Genomic DNA, 14400 nt, shown 5'->3' on the forward strand with positions numbered 1-14400 from the left:
CAAGATTTCAGAACTCTGTCTTCAAATATAAGGACAGCCAGTGGAAAAGTGTAAGGGAAGTCTTGGAACCCAGCCGCTTTCTTAAGGAAAACAAAATAGGGTATTTTCTCAGTGTTGTCTCAGATGTAGTCAATTAATGTGTCCATTCCTCAGCTGCCTTTGAGCTTTTTGCTTTCGCACCCACCCTACAGAGCCAGCAGATTTGAGCCGGGCTAGGTGACCGGGAGGAGTCTAGCCTCATAGCATTAGCTGGGCTTCAATCGTCTGGAGAAAGCCTCTGCTCTCAGTGGCTCCAGAGATGGAGAAATAAACAAGGGCATCAGGATGCCAGATTGGGGGTGGAGGTGGGGTTGGATACAGCTGGAAAAATGAACGTGGAAAGCAAATCGACGGGTGCTCAGGCCGGATGTGAGCCAAGTTTTGAAAGAAAGAGAGAGAAGTGGAGCCGTGAGCAGCAACCCACACACAACGATGTCATCCTGTGAATTCAAGCAGCGTTCCCACACCCTCAACTGCCCAGCTGGCCGTGGAAGTGCTGGTCTGAGCAGTCTGACCCCCAGCTCCCAGAAGCCTGGCTGTGACCCCGAGCGTCTGTCCCAATGTCAGACAAGCCGTGAAGCCGCCTTGTTAACTCTGAAATGCCCAGGGGTGGAGAGTCCTTTCTGGGGAAGGACCCCCTTACAATCAGCCTGGCTCAGTGCATCAGGCGACAGGGGTATAAGTCCATAAGACAAATCAGAGATACTGTAGGTGGCCTTTTGTAGATCCAGACAGTAAGTGAACCAGAGAGCTACAGGCCCAGGCACTTCCACCTCTAGGAGAGGTGCCAGAACCTGCCAGGACTGGGAGAGAGATGGGCTAGCCCACGAAGAGAACATAGCCAAGTAGCAACCACTAACCAGTGGGGCATCTTGAAAGAACGCCCCGGCCTCGGCTTTCTCCCTGTTAGATTGCAGGGTGCAGAAGAGGTATGCTGAGTTCCTTTCCATCAGGTACCCCACTGAGCAGGCGCACAGGGTCAGACAGCAAGCAAGTCTCCTGATGCTCAACAAAGAGACAAAAAACCCACTGAGCTGAGGATTTTTAACGTAAAATCCACGGATGGCAGAACAGAATGTTTGAAGAGTTGGTGAGACAAACACCCCCCCAACTCCCACCACTTCAGTGGGAGTATGAAAGAGTACCATTTCTGAAAAGTTAGAGTTCATCCCCCAGCTCATTCTACCCCTAAGCAGTAACTAGAGGAGCCATGATAAAAATAAAAATAAATCATCTCAGGGGTTTCCCTGGCAGCCAGTGGTTAAGACTCTGCACTTCCAATGCAAACGGCATGGGTTTGATCTCTGGTCTGAGAACCAAGATTCCACATACCACGCCAAAAATACAAACCACCTAAGATGATCCCTAAAACAGAAAAGAGTTGGATAACCATTTCTGCGACACTATAGACACGACAAACAATTATCATGGTATACCTACGTATGTTACGATACCTGTAATCTCAACAGATAATAATATTCAGTTTTAAAAATTCAAAAACACTTCATAACTTAGGAAAAACACTTGTAGGTCAAATGGAAAAACAAACAGACTCCAAATCTTATAAATTAAAAAAAATATTCTTTGAATAGTGAATTTCACTTCTTAGTGCTGCTAAGTCGCTTCAGTCGTGTCCGACTCTGCGCAACCCCATAGACGGCAGCCCACCAGGCTCCTCCCTCCCTGGGATTCTCCAGGCAAGAACACTGGAGTGGGTTGCCATTTCCTTCTCCAACTTCTTAGTGCACGAGACAGAAAATACACCCAAAGTGTTAAGAGAAATTATTTTTCCATGCTAAGGCGATTTTTAAAATAGAAGTCTTTTGGATCATAAAAACAGTCTTCATATTTTCCTTGATTTCTCTATTTTCTGTAAAGGGCAGGTTTCTTACAATCTGGAAAACGCACAGTGAGTCTGTGTGGGCTTCTACATCAGGAGAGGGAGCTGAGGCTGGGAATACAGCAACGGAGCTGCTGCCGATGCTTCCTGGCTCTACTTAGGATCTAAGCCCTTAAGTAAAGCTGCATCGTGCAGGTGAGTCCAAAAGGAAGTAGTAAGGTATCCCCTCCAAGCTCATGAAGTTAATCTAAAAACAGGGTGATGGACTTCCTTGGCGGCCCAGTGGTTAAGACTTCACCTTCCAATGTAGAGGATGTGGGTTGGATCCCACATGCCTCAGGGCCAAAAAACCAAAACATAAAATATAGCAGCAATACTGTAACAAATTCAATAAAGACTTTTTAAAAGTGGGGTTTTTTTAAAAAAACATTAAAAACTCTTAAAACAAAAAGGTGTCCCTCGTCTGGATGCCAACACATCAATCTGAATTCCAGTGGCCAATCGACCTGGGAGAAGCCCAGAGGGGCAGGGGGAGGGGCAGCAGTGCAGTGGGGATCCCTTGACGCCCACGGGAGCTCAGAACCCACTCTCCCCAGGGCCTGCAGGACAGGATGGCACTGCCACAAGGTGGACTTGGCAGGCTCCAGCCAAGTTCTTGGCTACAGACTAGACTGCAGAAGAATGAGCAGAGAGAAGCATAAAAAGCAAACATACACACCACACATATATATGACTTGACAGTCAAACGGCTGAGTTCACAAGCCCTGGAAAAATTACTCACAAAAATAGTGACTAGGTTTAGATACCAACTGCTACTGACCATGGGACTATAGGCAGAGTATCGAGCTGGGAGGAAGTTGGGTAAAAATGAATTCAGCTGGTTAGCAACCCCTCAGACCCCAGCTCTCACCAACTGTTTCCCCACCTCCAACTCTATCGTGTATTGTAAGGGCACTGACCACGTTACCAGGTTTCTCACTGGTTTAATTGGTCAGCTCCAGGTGAGCAGTGAAGGGCGTTAATCCCTCCATCGTGTCCAACTCTTTGCAGCCTCATGGACTGTACCCACCAGGCTCCTCTGTCCATGGGATTTCCCAGAAAACTGGAGTGGGTTGCCATTTCCTCCTCCAGGGGATCTTCCTGACCCAGGGGTTGAACCCACGTCTCTTGCACTGCAAGCGATTCTTTACCATCTGGGCCACCAGGGAAACCTGATGGCTGCCACCAGGGAAGGTGAGCAGGGACATCATAATTTTTATCTTGGAGAACTTGGAGACCAGCCCACTAGCAAGGAGCACTGAAGGGCTGTGAGTGGCTCCAGAAAAGCTGCCTGATCCCTTGTTTCGCTTCTTCACCAATAAACCCAGGACATGACCGCTCTTACCTAGAATGAGGGGTCACAGTGGGGTGATGCATGATGCCACAGATAAAGCACTCAGCTCTAACATGTATCTGTGAACACTTCTACTGTGTAACAAATGCTTTTCTAACAGGACTAGGGTGATTCAAGAATCCAGAGTCCTGCGAAGAAGAAAGGCCTAAAGGAAATTCTGTTTTATTTCAAAACAAATGTATTCAAACCCAAACCTATAGATTCAGGGGAGATTTCGGTGTGACATGAAGCGCTTCACTGCCATCAAATGGACCGGCTGCTGTACCTGCAACCAAAGAGAAGACTTCACTTTTTAAAATCCATTTACAGCGCTAGGCATGTGGCAGGGAGCAGGATGCAGTGCAACCCCGCAAATACAAACAGGAGTGAAGACCCCCAAGGTCGAATGGAAAGGAAATTCACGGGGCCAAAGTAAGTCTCCTCTACAGGCAACAAACTCTAGTCTTCAGAATGAATCCCAGGGACTTCCCCGGTGTTCCAGCGGTTACGACTCTGCACTTTCCGTACATGGCTGCAGAGGACGCGGCTTCGATCCCTAGTCGGAGAACTAAGATCCCACATTCCCACATGGCGTGCAGTGCAGCCAAAAAAAAAAGAAAGAATAAATCCCAGAGCCAGATGAGACCTCAGAGAGCATCTTATCGGGAAAGGGAACCTCCCCCTACAAACAGCCTGAAGATACAAACCTCCTGATTCATATGTATCAGGCTAAGTAACACTGGGGATCGTCAACGAACTTCTTCACATACCGAATCACTCCGTTGCACTCATTAATTTTGAAAATACAGATGACCTTGCATAGGGGTAATATCTTCATAAATGTTGTCCTCACTGACAGGACACGTGTGCAAATACACAAGCATGTATGTTTAACACAGTGCAAATACATCCACTTTCTGAGGGAAGAACACCTCAAAACTTTCCCTGTGAAATTAGATTCTGGGGCTATGTCACTTTACAGCTCTCATGAAGGCATGCCAACGCCAGTGAGGTGCTCAGGGTTTCCTCTAAAGAAATCATGCTCACGCAGTTTTTAACTTCTCTTGTGCACAAGACCAGAACTTCCGTCTGTTATTTTCATAGCAGCGGTGCTAATAATAAAATATCAAAATCCAGTCACCTTTTATCCCAACTTTTGTTTCAGTCCGGGTGCACGGTTCAAAATCACAACAGCACAGGTGAACAGAACTCACAGGGTGAAGGCAGGCCCTTCCACTGGCTTCCCAAACCAGCCAAGCTATCAGAGCACACAAGCTTCTTCAAACACCACCCCCATGGACATCTGCTGCAAGATGCGGGCAAGCTAAGCAGAGGCCAGAGAGGTCTCACTCCTCTCATTTTGCAACTCTCAGGTTTCCACGATGCATCTCCTCTTACCCAGGGTTCCAGTCTAAGACTGAGTTAAAAAATCTTGGGATGGAATATTCCTCAGCAACAAAAAGGAACCAGCCGGCAATACCTGAATGAATTTCAAAGGGAACTGTGCTGAGGGAAAACACTCTGCCCCAAAAGGCTACGCATCACATATCATCTGATTCCATTTCTATAGCATTCTTAAGGGACAAAATTACAGAGATGGAGAACAGATGAGAGGCTGTCAGGCTTTAGGGCCTGGGGAGGAGGCAGGACACTCTAGCTCCAGAACTTTCTCTGAGTAAGCAGGGTTTTGGAAGTCAGCCAGCCCTGCTGACAAGCTTGTATGCTGGCCATGAACTGTCTGCGCCACCTAAAGTGGGTGTGGCTGGAAACGGGGAACAGGGGACACCCTTGTGGGCTGGGACACTGTTGTGTATCTTCATGGTGGAACATGATACAACTACAGGAGAAGTGAATACACCCAAACGAATACATGTAACACTGGGGAAATCTGAACAGTATCTGCGGATTGTATCAGTATCAGTTTCCTGGTCACCTTATCATCACTATGTTTTACAAGATGTTACCAACTGGGGGAAAACCAGGTAAAGGGTCTTAACAACTTACATGTGATTGATTATATCACAATGACAAACTTAATTACAAAAATAACAAGTAGCTTTGTCCTGTTTTGGCTGTTCCTTTGGCGCATGCTGACCAATAAGCAGGGCAATTCCTTTTTGTGGTGGACCAGGGTTTGTTTACAAGGAGCCACAAGGAGCCTAGCCTGTTGACACGCTTCACGCTCTGAATTGGGATCAGCTTCCTTTGGCTGCCAGGGTACATGGCTCCTGAACCCTGACCTTCTCCGCTGGAGCTGGCAAAGATGCTTGCTACGTAAGATCTTTCCTGGGAACAGGCACAACTGACTGGTTTCTCTTGCCCAGCTGCTGCCAGCTGCCCAGGGCTCCCCAGGTCACATCTCACAAAACAGCTCCAGAGAGGACAGGAGAAAGCCAGCCCCCAGGGCTGCTCCATGTGGATGAGTGGGCAAGGAACCCCAGGGCTCCCGGACCCCACTGGGCTGCCTCAAAACACCAGGAGGCAGGCTGGAACAGGGCAAGACCGTCCCTGGCTAACACATGTGGTTGTACACTGGGCTGGCCACCTTCCAACACCCAGCTCACTCAGAGAAAGTTCTGGAGCTGGTGAGTCCTAGCAGATTGGCAAAACCAGCGAGCCACCTGTCTGAGCTGACCCACAGCTGACATTCCTGCTTTTCCAGCAGCCTGGGGACCTTGAGGCTGCCCTCAAACTCCCTGTCAGCCTCTTGTGACCCAACTTAATCACACTGTATCAACCTCAAGGTCTTTGGTGGCGTTTGGAGTCTGTCCCCTGAGATCGCGTGTTGTCTCCCTTTTAAGGAGAGCTGGCAGTCAGTCTCAATACTCCCCGGCACCTCCCTGCTGATTCAAAGAATCCAGAAGGAGAAAATTACAGGAGCATCTTTGCTGTCTCGCCTTATTGTCTTCAGGGTCACACTTCTTTCAATCCATTCAACAGGAGTTTATCCTCAATGCCTCCCAGAAACAATCATGAAAGTAGTCCCCCTCTCCCCAAAATGTGCCATTCGGTACAGTGTACAGATAAAACATATTTCCATCATAATACTATTTTTTCGGATTCCATAAACCCTTAAATAGCCATTTACTCAAAAAAGCTGAACGCTTTCAAATGTTGCCCAGCTTCAAAGCTGATAAAGAAATAACCAGCGACTCCTCCGCGGGAAGAAAAATTACATTCTACATAAATTAAATATATAATTTGATTAAACATGTTTATATCTTTGTGATGACATTTAAAATAGAAGTAATCATTTTCTTTCTCAAAAGAAAAACTCTTTCAAATATAATTCGAAGCTGTCAAACCTATCGCCTGCTACAGATCTTTTAAATGTCACGTACCTTCAAAGGGGGACGGCAGTTTCCTTTTAAATATGCAATTCCAAACAGTGCGTTCTGAATCAAGCATGTATTAAAATACACCGCTGGCATTTACCCTGATTAGGTAGAGCCCTCTCCCCTTGTTCCTGGGGATCTGCTCCGGAGAGCAGCTCTGAGAATGCTTCCTCCCCATAAAACTCCAGAGGGCTTAACGCTTCCACACTGGCTGTGAAGCACCTGGCCCCTGGAACCAACGCCAAGTCACACCCCTGAATGCCTTAAGGGGCAAAGGTATTTCTTATGATTCCTGCAGTTTCCCTCCCAGGTACCTCGTTGAACTCTGTGTAACCCAATTATGGCACAGCATCAACAGCCCAATTGTAAGACGGTGTTAATCAGATGCAAAGAAAAACTCCAAACTCATTCTTCTAAGTCAATGACCTACATATTCTATTGCTTCTTCTCCAACTCAGTAGCAAACACCAGGCTATATTTAAACACAGAGCACAGATATATCTTTCTTCTGAAATGCTTAGAGATACAGATAAAGCCTTACACTGTAGCCCTCCTCTTCTCAACTTACGGAATGCAAGCCTTTGTCAACATCAACTGTTTGGGGAACTCAAGACAACACACACGGTCCATGGCACTACTGTGGTTTAATAATAAGGGTAGTTTTTTGTAAAAACTAAAGATGAAGCTCCAATACTTTGGCCACCTGATGAGAAGAGCCAACTCAAGTGGAAAAGACCCTGATGCTGGGAAAGATTGAAGGCAGGAGGAGAAGGGGACGACAGAGGATGAGATGGTTGGATGGCATCATCGACTCAATGGACATGAGTTTGAGCAAACTCTGGGAGATGGTGAAAGACAGGGAAGCCTGGCGTGCTGCAGTCCATGGCGTTGCAAAGAGTCAGACACGACTTAGCGACTGAGCAACAACAATAGGGAAAAAGCATCTCCACTGGAAGGCAAGCAGAACGAAGGCTGCCTCCCCAGCCCCCGGCCAACTACAAGCACTCATAAAGAAAACAGACCAAAGTACCTCAAGTCAGTTAAGCATGTCGCATACCAAGTGTCCAACGGGGGTGCAGACGCTTCATAACTGCTCAACCTCAGAACTAGGGACTAACGTGGGGATACCCTAGAAGTCAGCAGAGGCGACAGCAGAGGAACAGAGAGCTCTCTGAGTCTGTTCTAAGACCACGGAAAGGGGACTTTTTACTGCCAATCTGTTTGTATCTCAGCCAAACTTGATGAAACATGGGTAGGTCAACTGCTTCACCACCACCCTCTCCAACCAATGTTGCAGGAGGATCCTAAAATTATCTCAAGAAGCATCAAGGCAGAGGCTGGGGAGACCACCCAGCCCAGCTCTGCACCCACTGCCTTCCTCCTGGGGAAGCGGCGCTGCCCGTGGAGGAAGGAGATGAGCAGAGGCCAGACCCGTGCCCGCACAACTCAGGGAGCCTTGGAGACAGATTACCCACCGTCTCGTGGGCAGCTTGGGAGAGGACCAGGGTTGGGGGGATACGCTTCACAACCAAATCTGGGCTGGAGCTGAGAAACCTCAGCTGCAGACACCTTGCTGTCTCATCCTACACTGTGACCTCAGGCAGGTCGCTTTGCCTCTAGGAAACCTACTTCTCTCGGGGATGGGAGAGGAAAGCTCCAGAGACACCAAGTTTCTGTAACTCCAGTTCTAATTCCATTTACAACAGGCAACTCCTGAGACTTAGAGCCAATTCTCTATTCACTGGGGCTTGACAGAGAGCAAGCACGTGGAAAGAAGTGTTATGACGGGAACTCCGCTTTCTCTTTGGATTCAGGTGTACATCCTTCCTTGGGTGGCGGACCCCCACCCCTACCCACCGTCACCCCCCCACCTCGTGGAGGGGAAGGGCCAGTAAACACCACCCGCGAGGCCAGATCCTGCAAGCTGACCCCAGCACCCACGGAGAAACCAGAGAGCACGGCTGAACCTAGACGTCTATGTGTCGTGGGAGACCTTTTGAGTGCTTCCTGCACCCCAAGTCTCCTCCTAAGAGGGGGGCCTTCCCAGTTAACACCACATGTGCTCCCTCCCGTCTCCCCACATCTGGGGCCCACAGAAGTCATCCGTCCAGCACCCCCGCCCCGGTAGACTCTTCCAGCTTCAGTGCTTTATTTTTGAGCCTTGCTGTCTATCAAGCTTAATGAACCCAATGTATACACACATATCTGTAGCTATAGCCATATACAGACACACACCCACTCATCCAAAAAGTCTGGCATGGACTCCTTCCTGATGGTCAAGGCTGACAGCCCCTATTCATCTGCCGTCCACCTTCCCAGCTGGACCCCACACCACTCCGAGACCCATTCTGCTACTGCACCAACGGAGGGGCAGGCACTGCCGAAAGCCAGATTTGGAGACAGACATAACCTTGTCTTCAAGGAGTTCCAGAACGAGCAAGAACAGAACACCAAGTGCTAGAGAAGCAGATATGGAAGAAGGAGAGACAGCAACTTTGCCTGAACTCCCGCTCAGATGCTCCCAAATCACTGTCTTCCTCAGTCCCTCCAAGGAGCTCCAGATGTACCTCACCACCCTCCCACCTCCACATACCAGCTACGTGACTGCAAGTCCCTCCCACCCCCAGACTCAGATTGTTCACTAGCATGGACAGCACTGCTTTACCCTGTTGGGAGTCCGAGACTCAGCCAAGTCCAGACCCTGATTAAGTCTCTGATCCTGGAACTGACCATGCCTGCCCCCACGTTTGTCTACCTCCACATTGGAATCACAACAATTCCCGGGCGAGAATGAAAACTCCAATCATTTTCTCTAAAAACACCCAGAAAAAAATCCAGTTGAGACAAATGTCATTTTGGGAGAATGACCCAGTTCAACTCAACTGGTCTAGTTAAAAAGTATTGTTAAAAAAAAAAAAAAGTGTTAGTCACTCAGTCTCGTCGGACTCTGTGCCACCCCATGGACTGTAGCCCACCAGGCTCCTCTGTCCATGGAATTCTCCAGGCAAGAATACTGGAGCGGGTTGCTAGTCTCTTCTTCAGGGGATCTTCCCGACCCAGGGATCGAACTCCGGTTTCCTGCATTGCAGGCAGAGTCTTTACTGTCTAAGACACCAGGGAAGCCTGAAGTATCTAAAATTCCATCTCAATCAGATGGTACCGTTAGAAGGGCTCCTCACAGAATGGCTTCCCCTAAATTCTCCTTCACCATTGTGCCTCTCAGTTTGCCCCGGACCCAGCCCAAGCAGCAGCTTGCGTTGCCAGACCTCAGCTGCCGGTAGAACCCTCAACTCCTATTTGCTGCTGTTGTTCAGTTGCTAAGCTGTGTCCGACCCTTTGAGACCCCATGGACTGCAGCGTGCCGGGCTCCCCTTGTCCTTCACTCTCTCTCAAACTTTGCTCAAATTTATGTCCACTGAGTCGGTGATGCCATCTAGCCATCTCATCCTCTGTCACCCCTTTGCCTCCTGCCCTCCATCTCTCCCAGTATCAGGGTCTTTTTCAATGAGTTGGCTCTTCTCATCAAGTGGCCAAAGTATTGGGGCTTCAGCATCAGCCCTTCTGATAAATATTCAGGGTTGATTTCCTTCAGGATTGACTGGTTTGATCTCCTTGCAGTCCAAGGCACTCTCAAGAGTCTTCTCCGGCACCACAATTTGAAAGCATCAGTTCTGCAGCGCTCAGCCTTCTTTACGGCCCAGCTCTCACATCCGTGTATGACTACTGAAAAGACCACAGCTTTGACTATATGGACCTTTGTCGTTACAGGGCCTCTGATCCCATAACTCCCTCTAACGAATCATTTCTCTTTAGGGTGAGCTCAAGGACTCACACCATCTTTCTAAACTCAGAAAAAGAGAACTGTTCACAGCCCACTGTCCTGAAATCTGTGGTTCCTGTACGTCCATTTTTTAAACAACTCTAGTCCTTCCCAATCTCATCCCTTCTTACAGTATCCTTTTTTCTTTTTTAAATCCTCAAAACATTGGGTTGGTCAAAAAGTTTGCTTGGGTTTTTCTAGCTTACGGGGAAACCTGCATGAACTTTTTGGACAACCAATACTTTCTCCAAAAAGACAAGATATAAAAAGTAAAATGTAATCCACTCATTAGGACCTATAAACCATATCCCCAAAAGCACTGGCCCCGAAGAGACTTGGAGAAGCTGGCAGTAGCCTCCCCAAGGCCAGCACACCCCAGACCACTGGGCTCCTGGGTGGCCCAGCTCACAGGGTGACTGGTCTGCGGCTGGTTAGAGAGCTGCGTAGCACACCTGCTCAGCCAGTTCCCCCACACTGAAGCAAACTAGAAATGCACATGCTCCCATGTGATGATCAGCGGGCTCCGAAAATCAACTTCTGTCAGTCGTGAATGCAAAACCGTGGGCACAAGTGTTAAGAAACACGAGGGACTGAAGGCCCTGACCCTCATGCTTCACTGGAGAGCACAGTTATTGGAGAGGTAGGGAAGGGGGTGGGAGATGGCGTGGGAATGGAAGCAGGGAGAGACACGGCCCAGGAGAAATCAACGATTGTCCTGAATCGCCAGGGAAAGCCAAGAAAAGCAGGCCTCGAAATAAAACAAAAAGGTTCCTCACTCCAAAGCAAGTACACTTCATGGCCCACCCCCAGCAGAGCAGCGGGGTAAACTTTGCATCCATCTCACTAGCGGAGGGACCAAGGGAGAGGAAGGTGTCCCCCATGCCACTGTACTGCCCTCGAGCAGAAAGCCGGCGTTCTGCTAAGTGGTTTAAAAAATAGCTCCATCTTCCACACGTGATTGGCAGCAGTGTAAAACTTTATTATAACTGCTTTATAAAACGAAACATACACCTATTCTATGACCCAACATTCCACTTCTAGGAGTTTACCCAAGAGAAATGAAAACATATGTCCATAAAAAGGCATGTACGAGAATGGTTCACTCCAGCTTTATTTAGGATTGCCAAAGTGTCCATCAACAGGTGCATGGATACACTCGCTACAGAGGATGCTGCACTGGAATACTACACAGCACGTATAAAAGGAGCAGGCAACTGTTCAGGTGAGAACACCCCAAAATTTCAACAAACACGTTACAGTGAGTTTAGAAAGCTTTTGCTGAAAGGTGTACGTGGTATAATACATGTGTGTAATATTGTCTGTGTACATACACATGTATGTATAACGTGTGTACACATAGGTAGTATACTAAGTGCTAGAACATGAAAAATTAATCATTGTGGGAGTGGAGAGTATTTGCTGGAGATGACCAGGGAGACTGGAATGGGGGCTACCTGGCAAGGGTCATGAAGTAAGTTTCTGGATTGGTGCTAAGCTGTATATTGTGATATACTTGGGGGTACCCAGGTATGTGAATCTGCCAAAACAAATGGATTGGCTCACTAGGATTTATCCCCGTTCCCACCCTGCTGAACACCTCCCCCAAGTCCTATCTCAAAGGAAAAACTAAACTAAAGGAATCACAAAAAGTCAGCTTCAGAAATGAGATGCATGCTCAAGAACCCAGGCAGGGGTGGAGCTGAGCAAGGACTGAGAACCATTGAGAAACACTGCCAAGTCAAGATGGACTGATGGGCAAGGGGGTGGAGAGCGCTGGGCCTGGGGTCTGGGGGGTTCGCTGTACCACGTGACCACTTGGGGGGAACCGCTGGCTCTGGCCCATCTGAAAAATGACAACCACAGACATACCCACAAGGCCAGGGCCATTTCCCCACCAAGAGCTGAAACCCCAGAGGCCCAGACGGATCGTCACCCCAAACCAGAGTGTAGGAGCAGCGGGCGTCTAAGTAACACCCGTTCTCTCCAGAAACAGACCTGTGAATTCAAGGAGGCCCAGGACAGGCTAAGGGCTGTTTGTACAAATGCAGGCTGATAAAACAGGAGGTCCCAACCCAATGAGAATAAACCCACAGGGCAGTCACATTTGCATCCAGTAGGTTCCAGTGCTTCAAGGTAGAACCCCCAAGAGCAGCCTTTTTTTGACCACAGTTCAGTCGCTCAGTGTCTGACTCTTTGTGACCCCATGGACTGCAGCACGCCAGGCTTCCCTGTCCATCACCAGCTCCCAGAGCTTGCTCAAACTCATGTCCATCGAGTCAGTGATGCCACCCAACCATCTCATCCTCTGTTGTCACCTTCTCCTCCTGCCTTCAGTCTCTCCCAGCTGTTTGACCACAAACAGTTCCCACAGAGCACACGGATTACAAAGGCCCATTTGGAAACAAGCCGCTGAACTCCATCTGATGTTTAACGGGGCTGCCCTTAGATGCTGAGTCCTATGGGTCAGACCTCTCGGCATCAGTCGCGTTCCCAGTGCCAGGTCACACATGGACTGCGCCTACCAGACTCTCTATCACCCAAGAGGTTTTAAAGTATCAAGTACTGAAAATACATGCAACTTTCCCATTAAAAAGCTAGGGCGTGAACACTCCAAAAGGTCAACGTGGCACCCGCTACAGTTCCATTACTGATGCTTCATCCAGATGGCAGGAAAGCTACAACAAAAGCACCCTTAAAGAGTCGCTGCTGTCACACAAGAGGAACAGAAACCCACTCCCGACGGAATCCTAGACCTTGGATCTGGGCAGACCTGGCCCTGTGGAGGCAGGCAAACTTGCTTCCCAAACTGGAAGGAATTCCTGGGCAGTGACCCTTTGACCTACCTTATCTTAAATTCAATGTGTGTTAGTTCAGATACCTCCAAAAACAGATACCAGAACAAGATGAATAACAGGCTGTACCAGAGACTTCTTGGGAGACGTGAAACAGGGGGCAGAGGGGACGCTGGTCTGACTCCTCTAGAGGAGACAGGGAAAGTGAAACCTTGGCCTGCTGGGCGGTTCAAGGCCAGAGGGGAGTCTCTAGGCCCAGAGGACAGGCTGCTGGGAGGAGTCGGCGGACAGGCTGGCATCCCCCACCGAGCTCGGGCCCTAGCTAGGAGAGGCCTGTGGAAGGAGGGCTCTGTGAATGCGGTGCTGGAGTCCACTTGCAGAAGGTGTTTGGGGCCACCAGTTACATTCCCAGAAGGAAAAGATCAGAGGTGTCTTTTCATGACAGCCACACCATGCCAAGTCACTGCAACACTTTTCCCACCCAAGGCTTGCTTTTGATCTTCTCCAACAAGCGACAGAGAGACTTCCGGGGCCACCTGGCCACACCCCATGTTTTAGGTGGCTGTCACTTGGCAGGTGTGAGGCAGGGGATGTGCGGGGATGCTCACCCTCAGGGAGGGGCCCCCTGCAATGAGGGGAGGGTGACGGGATCTCCAGGACTTAGTGACGAATGGACATGGCAGGTGGAGAAGTGAAAGGCATGACGCCAAGCCTGGGGACCTGGAGAAGTGGCCGCCTGCTCACTGAAGCAGAGCGTGAGGCAGGGGTTGGTTTGATGGATGATCAAGTTAATCAACTACCCAAACTCAGCGTTCTTAGTTCACACTATCTGCTTTAACAAATGAACCCAAAATTGAATATCAACTCAACACAATAAAAACTTACTTCTGTATCACGAAATGATCAGTGTTCCCGATGGGTGGGCAACTCTTCACGTGGCGATTCAAGGGTCCAGGATCCTCACTTTCTCCTCTGGACTGGCCACACCCGGTTGACAATGCAGGTAAGAAAGACTCGGTAAAGCACACTTGCTTCCTAACCACCTCTCCCAGGAAGTGACACCTACTGCCACCAGGGCTCCACTGGCAACAACTACCCGGGGTCTCCAGGAGCTGCCAGAGTGGCGGTGGGGCAGCCACCGTAGCAGAAGTCCCCACCACTGACACGAAGCACAGATCTCTGGTGGACATCTGGTCATCTCC

The 14400-nt window shown here is 49.0% G+C and overlaps 1 protein-coding gene across 46 annotated transcripts in view; it reads right to left on the bottom strand.

Annotated features, from left to right (window-relative positions):
• CTBP2 (C-terminal binding protein 2) overlaps positions 1–14400 on the bottom strand; it is a 168874-nt gene that overhangs the window by 123381 nt on the left and 31093 nt on the right. For 4 of the 46 annotated variants that reach the window (XM_086378385.1, XM_086378370.1, XM_086378358.1 and 1 more), the window contains exon 1: positions 14084–14170. The exons of 40 other annotated variants lie outside the window; for them this stretch is intronic. The gene's annotated coding sequence lies outside the window, so the exon portion shown is untranslated. Of the gene's footprint in view, positions 1–6592; positions 6773–14083; positions 14171–14400 lie in introns of those variants that run through there. 2 more of the 46 variants (XM_086378388.1, XM_086378371.1) reach the window with 1 other exon arrangement.

The sequence above is a fragment of the Bos grunniens genome, chromosome 26 (assembly GCF_055505025.1).
Source record: "Bos grunniens cultivar Pamir isolate PY7600 chromosome 26, Bosgru_T2T1.0, whole genome shotgun sequence".
In the NCBI taxonomy this organism is placed as follows: Eukaryota; Metazoa; Chordata; class Mammalia; order Artiodactyla; family Bovidae; genus Bos; species Bos grunniens.